The sequence below is a fragment of the Coptis chinensis genome, chromosome 6 (genome assembly GCF_015680905.1).
Source record: "Coptis chinensis isolate HL-2020 chromosome 6, ASM1568090v1, whole genome shotgun sequence".
In the NCBI taxonomy this organism is placed as follows: domain Eukaryota; kingdom Viridiplantae; phylum Streptophyta; class Magnoliopsida; order Ranunculales; family Ranunculaceae; genus Coptis; species Coptis chinensis.
The window spans coordinates 41,618,931-41,643,132 of NC_141461.1; the positions used below are offsets into that span (position 1 = coordinate 41,618,931).

The 24,202-nt window shown below is 37.2% G+C and overlaps 1 long non-coding RNA gene across 1 annotated transcript; it reads right to left on the reverse strand.

Moving 5' to 3' along the window:
- Nucleotides 1-21,620: 21,620 nt before the first annotated feature.
- Nucleotides 21,621-22,487, reverse strand: LOC147493010 (uncharacterized). Its single transcript, XR_015198677.1, has 3 exons — nt 22,413-22,487; nt 21,819-21,945; nt 21,621-21,730 (listed from the first exon to the last, which is right to left on the reverse strand). It is a non-coding gene; the product is annotated as an uncharacterized LOC147493010 (long non-coding RNA).
- Between the last annotated feature and the right edge of the window lie 1,715 nt (nt 22,488-24,202).

Consider the following 24,202-nt stretch of genomic DNA (forward strand, 5'->3'; position numbering starts at 1 on the left):
TTAGAGGTAGATTTCTTTGTTGATCATAATGTCTCATCGTACATGGGAAGATTATATCTAAAAGGTAACTCTTAAAGATATGCCTTCACGATTCCTTCCTTTTCATCAAAGATCTCCCTTTTCAGTTTCCTTCTGTTTAGGAACTGTCTATATCAGTTCCTAATGACTTGGATAATTGTTATGCTTTAGAGGCAGTCAGCCACGTGCCTGCACATGCTTACTAAACACTTGTGCTAAACACGAGATCAGTTATTCGCAGAACTGATCCAATGGTCCTCATCTCATTCTGGACATCTATAGCCCTAGGTTATTTCCCATACACGTGTCAACTATCTAATGATGGGAAATCCCCCTTACATATATGATGTAGAAAATCTAACATGCATGCATGAATATTATTACACTAACAAGTGAAGAAAATAAAAAGTGTGAAATATAAAGTATGTAAACAACTATCTATACATACACATATGAAATGTGTGTGTGTGTGTGTGTGTGTTTTTTTTTTTTTTTCAGAATAATTGTTTTTCTCAATCTAAAGGTACCTCTAACCATATAGAGGTTTTGACAAGAAGATAAAATTATACATGGATCCGGTATCATTTTGGTTACTCTGGGGCATATAATTTTCATTTTTATATCCTCTAGTTTTGAAAACTATGGAGAGATGTTTTAAGAAATTCGTACTCAAAATCCGTGATTCTTAACGCTAAATTTTTAAAGCAAGCCCTAACAAGTGATCTTAGGCAACTTTCGTGTTGGCTCTCTATTTAACCCAATCCAATTAGACTATGGCTTTAGTTATGTGTGTTGGGGGTTTACTACACAAGTCATAATGGAAGGGTTTAGCTGGTTGGACACTAGCGAGTGGTGGAACTAGGTCTCTTTGGTAGATTTTGGTAGCTCTGGTTAAAATGGGATGGAACCAATGCTCTGTTCTGATAGTTGTAGGTACCTTGTCCTTGTCTGAATATATTTGATGGTTGACGAACCCTGGAGGTGGTTGGGTTTGTGGCTTTATGTGTTGCCTCCATGGTGCATTTGGTATATTGAAAGCACAGACTTCTTGATGGTATATTGGTGTGCAAGGGACAATTGGTATCTATGTGGGTTAAGCTGAGACAGAAAGTGCATGGTGATATGGGCGACCTCTTAGTAACACATAACTAATCCTCAAACCGCCCTTAGAAGAATGAAGATTGTGTACTTCTAAGGCTTGGTCTATGTGGAATCCATTGCCCGTTTTGTTATTTTTGGAAAAATCACATGACTATTGATGTATCGAGAACCTTCTATTATGAGAACGAAGAAAAACAACTATTTTGAAAAGAAATGTAAAATAAAGAAATGAAAATTGTATACTCGCTCCATAGGATCACACTTACTCAAATAACGAGTAAAAAGTGTTTTATAAAGAATACGTGAGATATACGTGGACTAAGGTTCCGACACTTACAACCACACACTCCAAGTGGAGTGGTCCGGTTACCTTAAGGATGCACTACCATGGAATGCATCGAGAAAACACGATGTGTCTTTTATAGTCAAGACTATATGTGGGGTTGTTTTAAGTCAGATTCCCCAAAACTATATGCATATGATGGATGATATGTCATTAGCTATATACTAATAATCTAAATAGTTGGGTTTATAGAAAAACATGTAAAAGCATACACCCCCAAACATAATGAAATAATGCATTTGGAGTGTAAGATGAAGAATGATAAGAGAAAGTTTATGCAACCCATCATGGAACTTATGCAATAACCCGTGTTTGAATTGTCTAAAAAGTGTGAGGTTGGTAGTGGATGTTCTTCAGGAAGCTCAGATGATATGGAATATGATATACTAGGCTTTTGAACCACTTGAATGATGGGTTCATCATCACATGCTTTCAAGAACTCCAAGAACTCTTCATCTAGCTTGGGTGTATCTACAAAATCGGGGTCAGTGTTAGCATCTTTAAGAAAATCATCGATTTCGTCCATCGTTAACTCACAACAACCAAGCTAGATTGGGATCCACATAACACCATATATTTTGTTTCCTCTTTTTCTGGCACTTCAATCAAAGTGGGGTTCTCATCAACTGGAATGATAGGCTCATGAGTATATATGTTGGGCAAATTCTCTTCATTGGGAAGGCTTAGAAAATTATGAATGATCTCAAAGGTAATTGGGTTAAGTGCGAATTTGAGGTTTCTTTGAAATGGTTTAATGGTGCAGTCCTCAAAAATGGGTGGATTTTTTATGAATGGAGGTTGGATTTCAAGAGGTGTTAAATTGGGATGGTAATGGTTGGGTGGTGGTTCTTCACATGATCTCGAGGACTCAGAGAATTCTTCATTTGGTTTTGGCGTTTCCACAAGATTATGGTTCATGTATGCAATAGTAAGGATGTCACAAATTTGTTCCATCGATAAGTCTTTAACAACCAAACTAAATTGAAATCCACTTTCCACCATAGTATTTACTCCATCTTTTCCAAGCACTTCATTTTCTTTGCCCTCTCAGCCTAGATCTTCATAAATTTTCTCAATGTCATTTTCCAAATGTGTCGAGTCCAATACATGCTCTTGAGTTTCTTCTACCGGAGTTTTCTCATTTATGGGTGATGATGCGTTAAGGCATGTGAGGAAAACTGTGACTTTAGGCAAATAGTCATCGTCATAAGATCTGGAATTCACACGATAGTCAGGTGGATGATGCGTTAAGGCATGTGAGGAAAACTGTGACTTTAGGCAAATAGTCATCGTCATAAGATCTGGAATTCACACGATAGTCAGGTGGATGGTGATCGGATTTTAATTAGTCATTAATATCAAGATGGGCTTTAGCAATGGGCTTTATTATAGTAACACCTTGTTTCTCTTATTGGTTAGGTTCTGGACTGGTGGGAAGATTATTAGTCTCAGATATGACATCTTTTGAATCAGATTGGAGAAAACATAAGGTAGTTGATATTTGCTGAGTTAGTATTGTTTGCTTGGCCATTTCCTGGTAGAGTTGGTCTGTGATGGATAGTGTAGTGGAATATGAATTTGATATGGATGGTGATGTGAATGGTATTGGCTTTGGGTGAAACCGTACTCTAACTGACCAGGTGGATATATGAATGGTGGTTGACTATTTGTGGTGGAACTCCATGAATTGTCGACATGATTGGAAAACTCTTGAATGTATGGGGTACTAGGGAAGTTTGAAAATTGAGGTTCGTAATCGTAAGGATTTCCCGTAGTAGACTCGAATTCAGTATATGATGGACAATGAGATAACTAGTGATAAGGACTATCACAAAAAGAACAAGGTTATGGGTTTGCATTGTAATTCCATGACTGTTGCAATTGATAACCGTAAAAATAATAGAATCCTAAAATATTAATGCTACAAGAACACTAATACGTAATCCTACCGTTCTTACGTTTAAATCAATTCTTCTTACTCTCAAAACAAAACATGCAATATAATGAGTAAGGATTTCGTTCCACTCTTAAACCTTCAAGACTTAAATAGAATTTAATTATTCAAACACAAGGAACAGTGAGAGTGATGTGTTTGGTGTTTAAACTAAAACTAATTATAAATTTAAGACAACTAAATCTAAAGATTCTAACTTTATGAACTTTAACAAACAATAATTAAAATCTAACATCAATAACTACGAAATGACTAACAACCAAGAAATGAAATTAGATCTAAGCAATAGATAAATGACAAAATCGAATTTGATCAATAATAAACTACTTGATTTATCTAATGAAGCAATAACAATATTTTAATACTTTAAATTAAAACAAGGGAAATGAAAACTAATTAAAATGGAGATTTAATTCTAGATCTAAAAATTATTCTAGATCTATCTTTTTCTAACCCTAATCTCCATTAACATTAGCTTCCTAACCTAACTGCCATTAACAAAGAGCTAAGCTTTTGTTTTATACATCCAGATCCAAAAATCGTGCATGGGCTTGGAGTCATGTTTTGGGCCGGAAAATCGGGCCCAAAACCCAATTTCTTTAATCCAAAATGGCCTCTTCAGCTGCAGTTGGCTTCCACAGACTTTTCGTCCACTTCTGCTCCTCTGATTGGGTCAAGGCTTGGACCATTGGAAAGCTCTTTCCGAGCCGGTCGTTTTGACATAAGGTAGGCCCAATTCCGAGGTCTGAGTCCAAAGATACGGCCTTCGGAAGTTCTGCTGACTTTTGCTCCTTTATCTCGCTAAAGTGGCACATTTCTGCACGTAATGGACTTTGAAGCCTGAAATGCATAAAAACACGTAATCAGTATTAACTCTTACTTATTATTCACATAATTGGTCTAACAGTATGATTATTAAGGGGTTAAAACTACAGTTTTGGGCTCTTATCAGCAATGCATATTGATAGGACATGAATGCTCAATTAATGATGATGCACAAATAGTAGAAATTCATTTTTTTGGATTTTTGAAAATATTTGCTTTTGGTCTATATTTTATTATGCCCTGTTCAGGGGAACAATTGGGCGCGAGACTAGGATGGCTCTACTACACGTCTCAGAAGTGTAGGCAGTCACTTCACTAAGCGGTGTGCTACCAAGAATCTCACTCACGATGAATCTGGAGAAGGGGAGTGAGGAAAGTAATTGGTCCACCAAAATCTGGTAACTGATTACTCTAAATCCTCGTGGCTATATTTTTGTCCTTTTCTGGAGGAGCGTGACTACTTGGGCTCTAGTTGATTGATTTTAATTAATTTTTTTGGTCTAGGACTTTCAAGAATCAAGGAACATCCAATTTACCTATATTGGGTAATGACTTCCCAATGGCTATTATGGCTCGGGTTCAGCCTTATGCGCGAATGTAAATTATAGTGCAGAAAGTAAATTTCAAACAATCACGTAAGCATGCTTGAACACACAAGTATCCTCTTACTTGAGCTTTGAGGAGGTTTAAAATTTATCTCTCAAGCCGTGCTTACATGCTGCTTGAGGAGAAGGCGACGTCGGTTGGCACTTGATCTACGAATCAGGCCCAACCTTTCGAGTTTTACCCTATTTTAAGTTACAAATAAAGGCCTACTTAAAAAGCCCACAAGTTGGGTTTTTGACAATTTATACAACTTTGCCTTCAAGGGCTCAAACTTAAACTAAACTAAGATTATACTAATCTAATTAACTAGTTTTAGATTAATCTCCTAGATTAACTAGAGTCAATTGGACTTAGATTGTTGATTACCAAGTTTATTCAAAGTGTGTGAGCTATGATCCACAACTTGCCTCACACACTTGAACTTTCTAATGATCCACAACTTGCCTCACGCACTTGAACTTTCTAAGGCAATTAAAACTCTAATCCCTTGGTAAGTATTAAACTTAAACCAAGTTTAACTCCTGTCCATCATAAGAAATCAATCAAAAAACAAGTTTTTTTTTTTTTTATCACTAACTATTACAAACAAGTTCCACTATTTTCTCCTACTCTATTACAAAATCTGGGCTCAGTGTCCAACTGTGTCAAAAATGAACTAGGCTACAAAAAAATCTCACGCACTTGTGTTGAGGTGACCCAGCGGTCGCGCTCGCGCCGCCCGCCGGTGGACGACAGTCGTCTTTCGCCTATTTGATCAGCTCCTCTCCACCTTTGTTGTCCCGCAACCTGATTTGCAAAAAAGTATCTCAGTCAGAGAACCAATAAAAAAAAATGACGAAAAAAAAAATGAAATGGAGAGGTGAGAATGATGCTCCATTCTTAGATTCTCAACCAATCACTCTCACTCCTTCAATCCATGACGGTGGTGCCATTTGAAGCTTTAATATTGTAGTGAGTATACTTCAAAAGAGTTTAGAAGTTGAGGTTCATCCTAAATTGTTTAGAGTTTGACTGAGAGAGATAGAAAAGAAAGGTAGACTCTTGATTATTAGAATGGTTCTAAGATAATGAACTTGAAAGCTTTGATTGTTGATTAAAATGACTTGAAAACAAGAAAGGAATATTGATTAAAACATTGAAATGAAACAAGCAAACAAGATGAAGATTGAAACAAAAAACAAGTAACAAGTTGATTGAAATAAAGGAATTGAAATAACAAGTTGATTGAAATAAAATGAAATAAAACAAGAAGAAATTCAAAATAAGACAAGAAAATAAACAAACCAAATGGTTTGGATCCTAAGACAATGGATGAGTTCTCTCTCCTTTGCTTTTTGATTATATACCCCTACTTTTGCCATTTACAGATTTGTCATCATCCATTCTAAACTAGATACCTCACCCCTTTCACTTTTTCTTTTTCTTTTGCTTTATGGTGCCTTCTTGACCAAGATAGGCTTAGGGATAAGTCTTCATAATTTGAAATAAAGGCCTCCATCTTTGGTCTTCTGATTTAAGTCCTTTGAGTGTTGACTTTGACCGTTTACTTTGACTGTTGACTGTTGACTAGTTGACTTTGACCTTTTCAGCACTTTTCCATAGCAGCTACTGGTCTTCATAATAAGCATGATTAATGCTCCTTTTAGTGCTAAGACGTAGCTTTTATGATAATTGGTATGAAATACTCCTTAACCTGAAAAAGACAGTAAAAGCTATGAGTTGTCTTTTCATTAAGCATAAGAAGGACTGTAATGCAGCAATATACGGATAATAAAATGCACATTTGGGAGCTGATCATACCACACTAGCCAGGAGTCGCACTTAAAGATGGCAACATCGATGGAGAAAAGGTCAACAAATTCTGGGTGAGAAAATGTCTGATACAAGTATTCCAAGAGAAACTTTAGCAGTTGACTCCACACCCTAGCGTTATAGTCTTGCAATATGTGGAGTTCGATTTGTCTAGCACGAATTGGACAATTCCAAAAGGTGTACATGATAGAAATAGTACCCTGGAAGTGAAAGAGCTTGTAACCATTTGGGGTCGAGGTCGTGAAGGGAAGCTCCACCTTTGTCCACTCTTCAGCACCAATATGGAATGCCAAAATTCTAGCGTCCTAAAAAGACCAGTGTAAATGTCCCTTTGCTAAAACTCCAGGCTGCATCTGAATGTTTTCAGTGTTGAAGGACAAATATAGGTTTTCCAACCTTCTCCACTTCAAAATGTTGGAGTTATGTTGAAAATTTCAACGAAATGGACAATGACACTTTTGTTTTTATTGTCTCGGCTTTGAACTACAGTATGGTGGTTTGGTTTAGACAATCGGACTATGGTGAATTGTAAAGGTTCAATTGAATGCACTGACATGCCCATACACTCTGTCCAGAATTTAATATTAGGCCTACACAACATACGCAATTGATGAGTTGTGGGTTTGCATACATAAAATTTGGTGTCTCTAAAATGCTCTTCACACAAACAAATAATACCTTGACTAGAATATGCCATGATCCAAACACCGTTTGGGAAAAAGTCCAAATTTGGAGTAGGAATTGGTGGAATGTGAGCAATGTTTGAAAGCGAGGAAGATGCCAGACAATCGGACTAGAAGATGCCAGACGCAAATGTTGGGTCTGAATCACGTAGCCCAGAAATGCTTTGTTCTTCAGAACAAAATCGGTTATGAATGAACTTGCATAACCGAGCGACTCCCAATCATTGGATACAAATTTGGATTTCTGAAGCAATTGGAGTGGACCATGTGCAAGTATCTTTTGGCATAATTTAGGGGGGATGTAGAGGCTCTGGTTGGCATCTTCTTATTCTTTTCAAGGAGATAGTGCCATTATGTGAGAAAAAAGTTTCAGTCTATCTTAGTAATGAAAAGGTTTTCAGTTAATTGCATTTGTGTGAGAAAAACTTTTCAGTCTATCTTAGTAATGCAATACATTGGTAACTAAGATTAGTAATGCATTGGTAACTGAAAAAGTTTTCAGTTAATTGCCCATCCCGCCCAATTCCCATTTTGTGAGAAAACCAAAAAAGTTTCAGTCTATCTTAGTAATGAAAAGGTTTTATGTTAATTGCCTTTGTGTAAGAAAAACGTTTTAGTCTATCTTAGTAATGCAATGCATTGGTAACTAAGGTTAGTAATGCATTCCTAACTGAAAAGGTTTTCAGTTAATTGCCCATCCCACCCAATTTCCCATTGTGTGAGAAAAAAGTTTCAATCTATCTTAGTAATACATTAGTAAAGATTAGTGATAAGTGCTCAAAAAGTGCAATTTAACCCTCGATTATGCCTCTTGTTTAGCCATCTTAGTGGACTAATAGTGTTTGTAAGTTATGTTTTATGATTCCACAGGTGAAAGAGAGAGTTTTGTGGAATATTAGAGAAAAAGGGTAAAATGGAGCAATTCGGAGCGTTAAGGATCACATGGGAAACCCGTGGACAATCATGGAGAAGGCCAAGGAATTGAAGCTATTAAAGATGTGACTTGGACCTATTTTAAAGCCTATTTGGAAGCCCAAGGCCAAAGAATTCGTTGCTTGGACTAAAACCCACAAAAGAGGATAGAAGGATAGAGCAGAAGAGACAAAATAGACTTCCGCGTCTGGGACGCATGGATCGCGCGTCCAAACGCATTGCTCACGTCTGAGATGTATGGATAGTGCGTCCAAACGCATGAAACGACACTGCAGCCAATTCTTTCTCAGTTTTGGAGACGAAGTTGGATTCTGAAAGAAGTCTATTTGTATTAGGAAACAAATGGTGGTTTGGAATGCTTCTAGAACTCATTGTAACCCCTATAAATAGAGGACGTAAGTGCCTCATGTAATTTGCCAATTCATTTATACTCTTGTTTCCATAACTTGAGGCAGAGAGAGATTAATAATAAAAGATTCGGTTTTAACTAGCTGAGTCTTAATAAATTAGTCTTTCTAGTCTTATGTTCTTCAACTCTTCTTCTTCTCGTTCTTCGTGTTCTTCCTTCTTTATGGAAGGCTAATCTTCTCCTTCAAGGGAGAAGATGAAGCCGGTGCTTAGGGTTTGTTGATTCTTTTGGTTCATGGTGTTCTTCAATCAGGTTAGTTCTTTATGTTTTTAGTTATTAGTTCCATTGCCCAGACTAGGGGATAGAAGTATAGATTAAGGTTTTTATTTATTGCAATCGAATATCATGCTTGTTTAGGGCTTTATTTATTGCAATTGAATATTTGCTAATGACATGCTTTTATTTATTGCAACTGAATATAATGCTAGAATAGGGTTTTATTTATTGTAACTGAATATTATACTATTATTCTCTACTTTTCTTCTAGTTGTGCAGTGTTTTAGAGTAAGGGAAGTATTTCTTATGTTTGCCTTAGATGGTGATTCATTGAATAGCTGCCCAAGCTCACATAAAAGAAAATAAGATACTAGTAACATAAAACTTAGGAACAACCTTGAGTAGAGTTATTTGTTAACGATGTTTTGTCCAAGAGGGCATCGGCACTCACTCGATTGCCTAATTGTAGTCTACTTGTGAGAACAATCATGAAGCAAAAGGTCATTGAATCAAAAGTATCGGTGGATTCTAATCTCTTGAATTCCCTTTCTTATAAATTCTTAATAGTTTAGTTAGTTTAGTTTAGTTTAGCATTAGAATCTACAATATCTATAATCATAGTTTTTAATCCCTCAAACCCCCTTTCCAGTCATGTCCTTCATATAACATACACTTAAAAGTGGAATGATACCCTACTCATCATTTACTTATTGAGGGATAATTAGGTTTTGATACGCTTCTATTTTTGTTCAACGACCATCATCCATCTACATCATCTATCTACATCATCCATCTACATCATTTATCTACATCATCCATATACAATCTCACACACACAAAAAGAGGCAAGTGTCAAATGGCGCCGCTGCCGGGTTAAGTTGTTTATATTTAACGTTTTCTTTCAAGATTAGAACTTTGGGTCTTGAGGTAATTTTAGCCGCATCATCCATCCTTGTAAGAAAGAAAGAAGCTTGAAGGACATCTTGAAGACAAGATCTACCATCCAGGTTAGTCGAATCTTCATTCTTTTTATTGCTTTCTTAGTATAGTTGCATCGTAGTTTAGTTTTATTGCTTTCTAGTATAATTGCATTTAGGACCTTTTCAACAATTGAAGTTGTAAGCCAACACAGTGAAATATCAAACTCTAGTGTTTCTTGTCTGAATCTTGACAAACGGACTATCGTCTGTGGGCCGTGGGCCATGGTACTTAAGCAATCCAAGTGATTCACCATAACCATAGAAGAGACAGCTTTAGACAACGGGCAAGATACTAGCTGCAAAGCCCAACCCAGTTGAAGGAAAGTAGTTTTGCATATTAGTATAATTTAGAATAGTTGCATATTAGTTTAATTGCATTCAAGCATAGTAGGATAGTTTTTCATCATCTTTGCATAGCATTTTCTAGTGTATGCCCCGTCGTCCCAATAGTTGTCCAGTAAGAACACAACAGTGGACAAGGTTTAATAACTGACTCACAAGAATACTAGACAAGATTGATTCAATGGCCACACGTAATGATGGAGGTGTTATGGACACCAATAATCCTGAAGCTATCCCACCCATGCAAGCACAATAGAGGAAGAAGCTGAGTGATTTCTATTCGCCAATCATTGGAGACCCACCCAGCAGTATTGTTTTTCCAGAGATAGAATCTAATCAGTTTGAACTTAGAGCATCAGTAATCTCTATACTTCCAAAGTTCAACGGTTCAGACAATGTTCAGCCTTATGTTCACATGAACAAATTTATATCAGTCCTCAGAACTTTCAAGAACCAGAATATCAAAGATGAGAGTATCAAGTTAATTCTTTTTCCGCTCTCACTCGAAGGTAAAGCCTCTGAATGGTTAACTGTACAACCGATCAATTCAATAGATTCCTGGAAGAAGTTAAGAACAAAGTTTATGAACAAGTTCTACCCACCTCAGAAGACAAATGCCATGCAGCAAGCTATCAGCAATTTTAAAAGGAAGGTGACTGAAGAATATCATCAAAGCTGGGAGAAATTCAATAATCTGCTAGTCTCATGTCCACATCATGGATACGACAAGTGCACACTGGCTCATTTTTTCTATCGAGGATTCTCGATGATGAACAAGCAGATGATACAGTCAATGCACAAAGGCAAGTTTACATCAATGGATGGAAAGGAAGCTTACAACTTTCTCGAGAATCTAGCTGAAGAAACACAACAATAGACTACTAGCAACGAGGATGTCGCTAGCATGGAGGGGGAGCCAAAGCAATTTGGTTACCAAGCACATGAACAATCAGATCAAGAACTGAAGTTTGCATTGGCTAGCCTGGCCACCAGCATTGAAACTCTGAGTAAGAAATTCAATCAGTTCTCCATGAATCCCTCCAAGATTAACAAGTCTCAAGCTAAATCTCTCCCAATCATGCAAGCTAGCCAATATTGCGAAGTCTATTCGGACACTTCCCATGCAACTCTAGAATGTCCTGGTTACTATCAACATGCTTCAGTTGGAGAGTACAATGTGAACTCATTTCAGAGGCCCAACCAAGGTGGTAATAACTTTCAAGGTAATTATTGGAGACAGAACGCTGGACCCCCAAGTTCTCAAGATCAAAGTTATATTCCACAGACAAGTCAAGCTTCACAGTTGGTTCCTCAACAACAATTATGCTCTCAGCAGAATTCCAATACAGTTGGAGAGTTAATGCCTGATCCTAGGAGAAATTATGCCGCACCTGCTAACCTGGAGAATGCTATTACTTTGTTATAATAGAAAAATCAGAAGTTTGAAAGTGTTCTAGAGCTTCTTGCACAGTCTCAGCTCAATCTCCAGCAATCTCAGGAAAGTCAATGTTCTAGAATGGAGTCTCTAGAGGCCAAGGTCGACCAACTCACTACCGCTTTGTCTATAAAGACACAAGCCACTCAACCTAGCTTATTGGAACCGATATCGAGGAGTGAAGATGTATGCCACATTGGGATAACTTCTAGTACTGATCACCTCCATGATCATGTCAGCTCAGTTACTACTCTTAGATCAGGATTGAAGATAGACAACAAGGTTGACTTACCTTCTCTTGATGACATTGTTACAGAGCAATCAGTCAAGATTTCAAATGAAATTCAAAAGGAAGTGGGGGAAATCCTTTCCACTCCCATTTGTCAAGATGACCAAGACAAGATATGCAAGAATGTCGAAGAGAAAGAAGAGCAGACACATGTTGATGTTTTTGTACCAAAGGTACCTTTTCCTATGTTTTTTGCTCAAAGAAAAAGGACAAGCAATTTTTAGAGATGAAGGAGGCATTTGAGAAAGATAACATCAATATCCGATTTCTCAAAGCGATCAAGCAGTTTCCATCATATGCCAAATTCTTGAAGGATGCGTGCAACATAAAAAGAAGTACTTATGTTCCAAAGCGAGCGTTTTTAGCTGGACAAACAACATCTATTATCCATCAGCAAGCTCCAGTCAAGCTCAAAGATCCAGGAAGTCCTACAATATCATGCAAGATAGGAGAAAAATTCACGGGTAATGCTCTTTTAGACCTTGGTGCTAGTGTTAATCTTTTACCATATCATGTGTACCAAGCGTTGGGCCTGGAGAACCTAAAGCCTATAAAAGTCAAATTGAAGTTAGATGACCGTTCTACCAAGATTCCCAGAGGCATAGTTGAGGATGTTCTTATTCAAGTAGCCGATTTCTACTATCTAGTGGATTTCATTGTGATAGACACCCTAGGAGGCCTTTGATAAAATTCTAATTATTCTAGGCCGACCTTTCCTCGCTACCGCAAAAGCTTTGATAAATTGTCACAACGGTGAAATGAAGATCAACTTTGGTAAGATGTCTATGGACATAAATATCTTTCACATGTTGCATAAGGATTGTGATGACACCGAAGGTGGAAAGGTGTACTTCCTTGATAGCATGATACAAGAATCCTTCCCATTCAAAGATACAATTGAGAGTGCTCAATCTACAAAAAACTGTGATGAACCTGAGAACCCCACCCCAGAGTTGCTAGCCATGTTCTTGGAATCTTTGCAGAAAATTTAGGATTTAAGTGAGCATAATGGAAAATTGATAGAGTGAGTATCATATCTTGAGAAGATGAACTCTACATTTAAGGATGAACAACAGACTTCTACCCAGAAAAATCAGTTACTAGAGAATCAGCTTAAAGAAGTTTTGGAAAAACAACAGAATCTAGAAGCTGAAATGAGTCTTCTGAAGCAAAAAGTGGACCATATTGATAAGAAGCATTGCACTGTTGAAGCCTCTTCTACACCATCATTATCTGAACAAGAGAAGTATGTGAACCAGTCTACCGCCCACCTTGAGCGCAGTCATCCAAACATCCATTATCATTCTGTACTGGTGGTAAAAGGAACATCAAATACTATTGTCCTGTTAGAAAGAAAGATTTTCTTCAATATTCTACACAGAGTAACCACAAGGCCTATCACACAATCATCAGACCTAAAATAGTTCAAGGTAGAGAAGCAACTTCACTACCAATCTTTCAAGCATATGAAGGAGTATTTTTGACAACCCACAAGGTGAGACCTCCTCGTCCTCCAAACATTTGTTAGATTTGGATAAGAAAATCTGATCTCCTCACTCCAAATTGGTAGTGCATGATATATAGTCTTAGGGATCCAACTTAAAAAGACCTAAAAAAAAAATTAAAAAAAAATCTTGGTAAAAGAAAATGTTCTTATTTTTTGGATTAATTTTGATATTCGGCATTAATGGTAACATCTTCCCTTTTTCTCATTCACTTCATTTACTTAATTTCTATACATTGAGGACAATGCATATGTTAAGTTGGGGGAGGGTGTACTTGAGAAATGAATTTCGAAAATTAGTTTTCAAAAACAAAAATATTTTTGTTTCTATATCAGTAGCATGAGAAAAATGAATTTTAATGATGAGTCTGGGATATATATTCTATATTGCTTAGTGTTTAGTTTGATAGATAGTTGATATTATTGATTTCATTACCTCTTAGACTATTTATTATGCTCGGACATAGTTCTTGTTGATAGAATTCTTTTTTAAAGGCACCACCATAGTACTTGGTCAGTTTTGTATACTTTTGCTAGAAGGGAGATTTAAACCCTAGTAAAATGGAAGTAGAATTTTTAGACTTAGCTCATGATACTTGAGCTTTATACCCATTTTTTAGAGAGTCTTACGAAAAATCCGAGTCTTACTGACTCAACATCTTTGAGTTCTTTATGTCGTTGTAATATAGTCTCATTATTCGTTGATTTGGTTAATCACGAAGTGACATCAACTGGGGAGATAGCCATTAGGTCTTATAGTCTATTCGAAACAGAGTATCATACTAATAAGTCAAGTAGTGAACCCATTCAGCATTTATCCCACCTAGTAGGACTATCATGTTAAACCCTTTTGAGCCTTACAATAAGCCATTTTCTTTCATAAAACCTTTTACCCTTTATCCAACTCCAGACAAGGAGTATAGCCAAAATCTTTATTAGCCATACCCATATGTTTCTAAGAATATGAGGGGAACAAGGAGGAAGAAAGAGCACAAAAGGAAGATTACAAGGAAATATAATAGAGATATAATGAAAACCATCATTCTGTTCTAAGTGAAAGAAGCTAGTGGAAAACAAGCATATCCAGTACTAATCAAGGATATACCACTGAGTTAAAAAAAAAAAAAAAAAAAAAAAAAAAAAAAAAAAGTTGAACAGAATGGATGGAAAAGCTAAGACAAAGGAAGAATTTTCTCTGTAATATAGAATTTGAAAAAATCTTCCAAAGAATGAAGCAAAACCCTTAGTGTTTTCAGAAACAACCTTAGAATCTTTTTTACCTTTTCTTCATAAACTAATACACAAGCCAAGTTATAACCCATGACTTATCACTACAGTATGGTACGGAGTCTAGAATAGGTGAGAGGATGCTAAAGTGAAGGACCCGACACTTCAAATGTGATTGACATTCTTTCCTTGAGACTACTTTCATCCAGAAGTCCGTTTTTCAAAGTAGTATGTGGGATGTTCGTATTCAATATTCTTTTCTCCACATACTTGAGGTAAAATAGTAGACCACCTTCTGAGAGATTCTTTTCTAAGAGTATGACCAATGAGGATTGAAAGTTGAGATTATCTACCTATGGTAAACTAGGGATTCCGTTTCTTGGATAGGAGAGTATAGGAGATTGACTAAGTACACACATAAGCCTTGATTGAGAATTTTGTCAATTTTTACTATCTCCCATCATAATCCATGAGTCTTTGCAGCAATGTAGTTAGCAATGGAGACCGTCTGTTGGAGTAAGCACTAAGTGGGTAAGGAATTTCTCTCTCTAAAAAATAATATCATTCTTGAACATGCTATTGATTGATTTTGTGGGTATATCACCTGAAAACCCTCACGAGACTATAACTCGTCCTTTTTGGGGAACCTAAATGTTTAAAGCCTTGTTGCATATGGTAAATGCAATCGCGATGCCTACGAAAATGAGTTAGGATTTTATTTTTGTTATTAGGATGTGATTTTGATCACTTATCTATTTTTTTATCTTATTTGCTAAGAGACTAGCAAAAGGCTAGTTGGGAGTTGCGATAAGTGCTCAAAAAGTGCAATTTAACCCTCGATTATGCCTCTTGTTTAGCCATCTTAGTGGACTAATAGTGTTTGTAAGTTATGTTTTATGATTCCACAGGTGAAAGAGAGAGTTTTGTAGAATATTAGAGAAAAAGGGGTAAAATGAAGCAATTCGGAGGGTTAAGGATCACATGGGAAACCCGTGGACAATTATGGAAAAGGATAAGGAATTGAATCTATTAAAGATGCGACTTGGACCTATTTTAATGCCTATTTGGAAGCCCAAGGCCAAAGAATTCGTTGTTTGGACCAAAACCCGCAAAAGAGGATAGAAGAATAAAGCAGAAGAGACAAAATAGACTTCCGCGTCTAGGATGCATGGATCGTGCGTCCAGATGCATTGCTCGCGTCTGAGACGCATGGATAGTGCGTCCAGACACATGAAACGACACTATAGCCAATTCCTTCTCAGTTTTGGAAACGAAGTTGGATTCTGAAAGTAGTCTATTTGTATTAGGAAACAAATGGCGGTTTGCAATGCTTCTAGAACTCATTGTAACCCCTATAAATAGAGGACCTAAGTGCCTCATGTAATTTGCCAATTTACTTATACTCTTGTCTCCATAACTTGAGGCAGAGAGAGATTAATAATAAAAGATTCGGTTTTAACTAGCTGAGTCTTAATAAATTAGTCTTTCTAGTCTTATGTTCTTCAACTCTTCTTCTTCTCGTTCTTCGTGATCTTCCTTCTTTATGGAAGGCTAATCTTCTCCTTCAAGGGAGAAGATGAAGCCGGTGCTTAGGGTTTGTTGATTCTTTTAGTTCATGGTGTTCTTCAATCAGGTTAATTATTTATGTTTTTAGTTATTAGTTCCATTGCCCAGACCAGAGGATGGAAGTATAGATTAAAGTTTTTATTTATTACAATCGAATATCATGCTAGTTTAGGGTTTTATTTATTGCAATTGAATATTTGCTAATGACATGGTTTTATTTATTGCAATTGAATATATTGCTAGAATAGGGTTTTATTTATTGTAATTGAATATTATACTATTATTCTCTACTTTTCTTCTAGTTGTGTAGTGTTTAAGAGTAAGGGAAGTATTCCTTACGTTTGCCTTAGATGGTGATTCATTGAATAGCTGCCCAAGCTCACATAAAAAAAAAGATACTAGTAACATAAAACTTAGGAACAACCTTGAGTAGAGTTATTTGTTAACGATGTTTTGTCCAAGAGGGTATCGGCACTCATGCACTCGCTCGATTGCCTAATTGTAGTCTACTTGTGAGAACAACCATGAAGTAAAAAGTCATTGAATCAAAAGTATCAGTGGATTCTAATATCTTGAATTCCCTTTCTTATAAATTCTTAATAGTTTAGTTAGTTTAGTTTAGTTTAGCATTAGAATTTACAATATCTATAATCATAGTTTTTAATCCCTCAAACCCCCTTTCCAGTCCTATCCTTCACATAACATACACTTAAAAGTGGAATGATACCCTACTCATCCTTTACTTATTGAGGGATAATGCTTCTATTTTTATTCAACGACCATCATTCATCTACATCATCTATCTACATCATCTATCTACATCATCCATATACCATCTCACACACACAAAAAGAGGCAAGGTCAATTAGTAATGCATTTGTAACAGAAAAGGTTTTCAGTTTTACTAGGCCTTCAATTAATGTTAATGGAGATAGTGCCATTGGTAACTGAAAAGGTTTTCAGTTATTATTGAAATTTCAATGTGCAATTTCTACTGTATTTCGATATATAATCACATAAATATCGTGGATAGGTGGAAACATTGTGGACTGTTGTAATGTACTGCAGGTGCAACGCAGTGTACGTGAATACAAATTTGTGGGACAGCTTATATAGTGTCGTTCATAACTTTCTAATTGACACTTATTAACTTGTTAGTAAGCACCTGATATAAAACACTCGATAAGCTCTGAACGACATTATATAAGCTGAGAACGGCACTATATAAGCTTCACAAGACACTATAAGTGTGCTTCAAAATAAATTGCAACAACACATATGGGCTCAAAATACCACCAAATGGATTACATCTTCACAGTCCCCACTTTACACATTCACATCACTTACAATGACCTACTGGGGCATCAAAGAATGCATCCATGATACAAGTCATACAACAAAATATGCACAATAACATGTAGGTTGAGCTAACACTGTACCAAAACTTCAATCCACCACTAGTAGTGCTTTTCCAATTCCATTCTTCCACAGGGGAGCGTATAAATTATGGAGCATTTCTTTGGCATTGGAGGATACCAGACGCTTTGGACGATTTCTAGTCTTCGTCTTTTTGTAAGCAAAAAAGCATCAAATTCTATCTCCTCGGAAATGCTCATCTCTGAATCCATGTCAGAGTGTTTTCGTTTCATCGACTTTAACAAGTAACAACGAACAATACGACTAATTAATACCAACTGTAATCAAATTACAACTAGACATTATATAGAAGCTCCCGACACTATAAACTGACAAGGACATAGAAATTATCATTAATCCAGCACGAGGTGGTAGGGGATATGGTTGTGGTGTAACCTCTAGACAGGGTGAAGACGAAGAAAAATCTTCTGGAGTATCGAATCCACCTAGAAAGATAAACGCTGAAATGAAAGCGGGAGAGCGAAGAAACATCACTGTCATAGCCATTTTGACATTTCTGGCGGCACAGAATAACTCAACTCTAACAGGATCGGTTTCTTTTCCAAGTCCACTAGCATGACATTTACCTAACAGACCAACTGTTAGAATTTGTACCCATCGCAACTTCTGTATTGTCATAGACTTGTGCTTACTTTCAATCTTCACAAAACCAACAGAAAACTTTCCAAAAAGTACATTTAGGCTCTGAATGTTCTTTTCAACACAATAAGTGTACAAGTCCAAAACTTCTTCACACTCACATATCATTTCCCAAAGATATTTAGCCATGAAATTGACGTCAAAACCCCAGGACCTCAGCAAATCTATTTCCACAACCAAATTGTAAAAGTAAAAGTATTTACTAACTACTGTGTTCGTGTCTAGCTTGAACTTGTAAAGCTTATTCACAGCCACAATGAAAATCTCCCACAAATGAGCCAGAGTATCAATATCTGGGCACTTTGGTGACTAGGGATGCCATTCCAAGTTAAAAGCAGGACCATTCACAATAGCCACTAGCACAACCGAACTCTTCCCCAGTATCCAGTATTCATCAAAAGTCCCTTCCTCTACATGCCATTTCCACCACATGTTCACCATCTCCCTTCTATGAAAATCCCTCAGAGATCTCTCCTCTTCACGGCCCTCATGAGAATCATAAAATTCCATGAATATACTGATACTGGTGATTTGACAAAATATACGGCACTATACTGGAATTATAAGATACTAAATTAGGCGAGAAGTGTGGGGATAAGAGTTTATCCTGCTCCAAGAATAGGTGTTCCAAAGAAACTGAAGGAAATATAGGGAACATTGGGCGGGAAAGGTAGGGGAAAGATAGGGAAATGTGTTTCATTGGAGTGCGTGGAAGAGGGAGAAGAAGATTAGGGCAAGTCCTCTTCTGAAACAAACTACAGAAGATGGGTAGAGAGAGAAGAAGATGAGGTCCTAACTTGAAAGAGGCTAATAAAGTAATTACACATGATTCAACACAAGGGTAAAATAATATTAACACTAGAGAGGAAGAAGGGCATGGTAGGAAGTTCACATTTGTTTGCTGACATCAGCAAGTGGATCCAACGTCCTGTTTTGGCACAAAACATGGGTCAACAATTTCAACGCCCTATAGTAGTATATCTGCTAATTTGGTGTCCGATTTGTGTATTTGCCGATGTTGGATTGTTGGTGAAGCTTGGAGCATGACAACATTGACACGAGGACTTTGGTGTGGATCCATGGCTATGAAGTTACGGGCGACTTGCCAAGACCATAGATTGGCATAGCATGACCATCGACTGTCTTGTTACCTTTGGAAAGAAACGAGCTAACGAGTCAAATTTTTATGTATACAATCTTTGGCTTCGGACTAAATTAAGTCTTGACGATAACAGAGTGCAAGGAAACAAGCACATAACTTTGCATCCGAACTTTTATATTTCTGAATTTTTGGACATGCCTACGACAAACTTGTTCTCTAAGTTCGATTTGTATGTTTGATAAGATTCCTCTTGTATTTACCCCTTCATTTTGTGCTAAAACATCTGCTGAAACGCTTTATTTAGATGTTCATCTATCACCCCTCAGAATCGTATTTTATGAAGTTAATTACAAATGCTATATTATTTCAAACATTTTGTTACGAAAAAACTTGAGTCGAGCAAAAAACTAAAGATATGCTTTGCTACTTGGATTCAATGGTATTACACTTCAAATCATCCGTACAGAATGATATTCCTAGAAGTTGCTTTTACATTATAACATTTTCCACAAGGCTAGTTAGTTTTTGATAGTTTCATCATCCGATGCCTTGGATTCCAAATGCAACTTGTCCTCGGAAGAAGAATTTAGATAGGAGATCACTAGGTCACCGCTTTGCATCCGTAGCTAGTGCTTTGTCAACAGATAAGCCACCTCTGTGGTTACCTACAAAGTTCATACACACAAAGAAAGAAAGTTATTATTGCTGACCAAAGACCACAACGATGCCAGCTTTAAAAGAGAATATATTATATATATCTCGGACAATTAAAAGTAACAAGAACAACTGGAACTTGGGGAACAGTTTCTTCCTTCCCCACAAGAGCTCGAATGGGAGAGTATCCAATCAGTTTAAAAAAAATTAATCTTACACAAACAAGTGGGAACACTGAGTAATTGGTCAAGCATTCTCAAGTATAACGCAGTCAATTGGTAATATGCAAAGAATAGACCTAGCCGAGGTCGAGTCCAATGGTTTGGTGCGCCAAAACACCAAATCACAATAGAATACAGGGTTTGCGTTTTTCAACCCAATGGTTTTTCTCCCACCCGCCACTCACATAGGCGTGTAGAAAAAACTTTAAATTTGACAACTATCCTAGCCGCCATCAACAAAAGCGTGTGGGGAAATTGACACTTTTTGACTAAATTAAATTCCAAACTCCCAATTTTGCCCCTCTCCTCATGGATAGAAAAGTAAATTTGACTAAATTAGATTCTTGAAAATCAATTATGTGGGGCCTTATTTTCTGCCCGCCATTGTCCCTGAGGTGTAGAGCATACGCCATTCCGCTAAAACTTCCTCTATATGTAGGTAAATTAATAGCAATAGCGTTGACGGGTCGGTGTTTTGACGCACCATTGGATCACAATTTTCGTCATATTTGGTGGGATGGCGCACTATTGGACTTGGCCTGAACAAAGATATGTCGTCAGATTAGTTAGATAAGACATTGTTATCGCACCTTAGATTTACAATGAGCTAGCTTTCAATTATGAATACTCGATAGATATGAAAAGGTAAAGTTGTGTGATATAAGTCATGATACTGTGGCTCAACTAACTTACAGTTAACTTTAGTCACATACTCGCACTAGATTTAGAAAGATAGGAGAGACCAACCGAAGCAAACGGCACATCCTGCGGCAGTTGATCCTCTCATAGAGTAGATAATAAAATTGCCTTAATTGGGCATAGCAACTCATATCGCCTCTTTCCTAAAGTTCATACCAGTGAGCACTTACCTGCATAAAAGAAACCAGGGAGACTTTCTTCCATCTTCTCTATTGCTCTCGAACGAGTTGTAGTCATGCCCATACAAGGGAAAAGCTTTGCTCCAAAGAGAAACAAGCGTATTTTTGAGCAATACCCACGTAAGAAAAGAAACAATATAAGAGGTGATCCGATTCCATCCAAATGCCATGCGTGTAATATTACCCTAAATCATTTATAAGGAAAGGAGGTTTTCATACTGGAAAAAGGCTGGCCCCTTTGTGCACCCAACAATTTTCCAAGGTCGAAGCGACCACCTCCTTCAATTCATCCCCGAAGACAAATTAATAATAAGTACACTTGTTAATTAGGCCAACGGAGAAAGCAAATGTGTATTAGTTGGTTCAGTTAGACCTCACATAACACAATATAGTCTTGATAGAATTGAAATGAGAAAACACCATTCACAAGCGTAAAGTATCACGTACACTGAAGCCTTTGCTAGCTCCTTGTTCCGACTTCCACCAACAAAAGTAGTATATAGATGCACATCACTTGGCACACGATCCGGGAACATCATGGAAGAAAAAATTGTACCTGTTTGATAGAAAGAAATGTTAAATTGGCACAAATAGGTTAAAAGGATTTAGGTACTTATTAAATTGATTGATTAAAAAATTTGTACCGAGTGTTTTATAACCATTCGTTTGTTGCTCTATGGAAGGAATAAGAACCCCAAATCCCTCAAGTGGTCTCCTGACATTCTCTTTTTTATAGGTGGTGATTACAACTGAAAGTGGCATATAGTTTACCTGCATTACAAAGGCCAACGACTGCACATTGATACTAACTAGTGAAACTTCGTGAAAATTTGAACCATAAGAGCTTCAAGCTAATGTTCTTGTCATCTACACGCAAGTTGTCCATGTAAATTGTAGTTATGTTACCACACAAACACAATAAAAACTCGGGTATATCATTTAAACAAATGAATGATTGGATCAAGATAATCAAGTCGTGAAATTTCTGAAAATGTTCACACATATTTTCGGTAACGGGAATTTCGTTGTTCATCCGGAAGATAATAACAGATGTATGAGTTATGCGTATTTTTCAGATAACATTGAAATTACCATATGGATAAAACAACAGAGCTATAAACCAATGACGGGATTGATTTCGTTGAGATGCATGTGTGTTTTATTTAAGATGAAGAATTGAAATTTTTAGTGACAATTAGCATGTGTAGAAATTACTGATGAAGTAGTTGGATGCTTACCTCCGGAAGAAAGTCAAGCATAAAAGGATAGCCTCTTCGTAAAATCTTCATTTCTTTAACATTACATAGTGGAGCGTGATATACAGAATGCAGTCTCAACAGAATATTATCTCAAATAGGAATCTTGAAACTGGACCAAGTTTTTTTTTTATAATGAAATGAACCAAGTTAATAAATGGGCACTATCCAATCAAATATGCCGTGACTATGACCCAATGTAAAAAGCTGCCAAAACATTAGCTTATCTTAAACTTTAGGAGCATCCAACTCAAAACCAATTGATGTTGAGTAGAGATGCTTCAAGAACTTTATACTATAATGGGATTATACAAACATCTCAAAACACCCCTTCATGTGTGGCGCTATATGTCATGTCGACTTATTTGTTGCCAGTGGCAACTTGCAATAAGATGGATAAGGCATGTAGGGATTTCTGGTGGAATGGAACAGAACAATCAAAAAGTGTTCACACCATTGGGTGGGAACAGATTTGCAAAAGTAAACAAGAAGGAGGGTTGGGTCTCAGGAAAACTAGAGACATGAATAAGGCTATGTTAGCAAAACTCCCCTGGAAGGCAGCTACTGACGTCCATTCTTTGTGGACTCAGACTATGTTTAGTATCTATGGAAAACACTGGATAAGAGATGTTCTTAAGCCACCAGATCAAGCCTCCTACTTCTTGAAAGGCATTCATAATGTTTTTAACTCCATTAGTGGGGGGTTGATGTGGAGAATAGGGAAAGGAACTACCACCTCCATTCTAAAGGATCCCTGGATCAAGTGTCTTAACAAACCTGTGACTCTGGCAGAGCTGGGGGTGGTGGATGACTCCTTGAATAACCTCCATGTATTTGATCTCTTTCTGTCTGATGGCAGTGGTTGGGATCCAGCTAAGCTTAATCATTGGTTCCACCCCTTCTTAAGTCAGCTGATGCAGGAGATTGTAGTTAGACCTGCTACTGCCCCAGCTGATAAAATGATATGGGCCATGGAAAGATTTGGAAAGCTAACTGTTAAGACTGTTTATGCCTACCTCAAAAACAAAGAAAATGAGATGGGACAAAGCTCCAGTGTTAACTATATAGCTATCAAGCATATGTGGGCAGCTCCTCTGCCTTCTTATCTACAAATGTTTCTCTGGAAACTATACATGCATGTGCTACCTCTGGGTGATAGGTTAGCTGAAAAGAACATGAAAGGAGATTTCTCTTGCCCTTTTTGCAATAGAGAAATGGAAATAGCAGAACACCTTTTCTTCACATGTGATTGGACTCGAGCTGTTTGGTTTTGCTCCCAAGTGGGGCTGAGAGTCAACACAACTCAGCAGCCACATGGATTAAGGGACAGAATAGAACTCTACCTATCTTGGTGCACTAGCAAGGACAGGGACCTATGCCTGGCTGGGACCCATATCATGTACCTGCTCCATCACATATGGAGAGCTAGAAATGAGATGAAATTCGACAAAAGGAATGCTAACAGAGACCGCATCATCAGACAGAGTAGAGTCTTGGCAGACAAATGCTTGGATGCCTTCAGAGAAGATTCCTTATCAACTCAAACCCCTTCTAATCTTTCTAAGAACTCTATAGATAAGTTGTCCCATGAAATCCCAATTGATAGCATCGTGATTAGGTTTGATGCTTCTTATGACAGGAATACAGGGTGGACTGGAGCTGCTGCAATTGCTAGTAATAGTGAAGGGGATATTGTTGGAGCAGCAGTGCGGAGGTTCAAGGCCCAGGATATTGGAGTAGCAGAAATGGGAGCAGCTGAGGTGGCAGTCTTA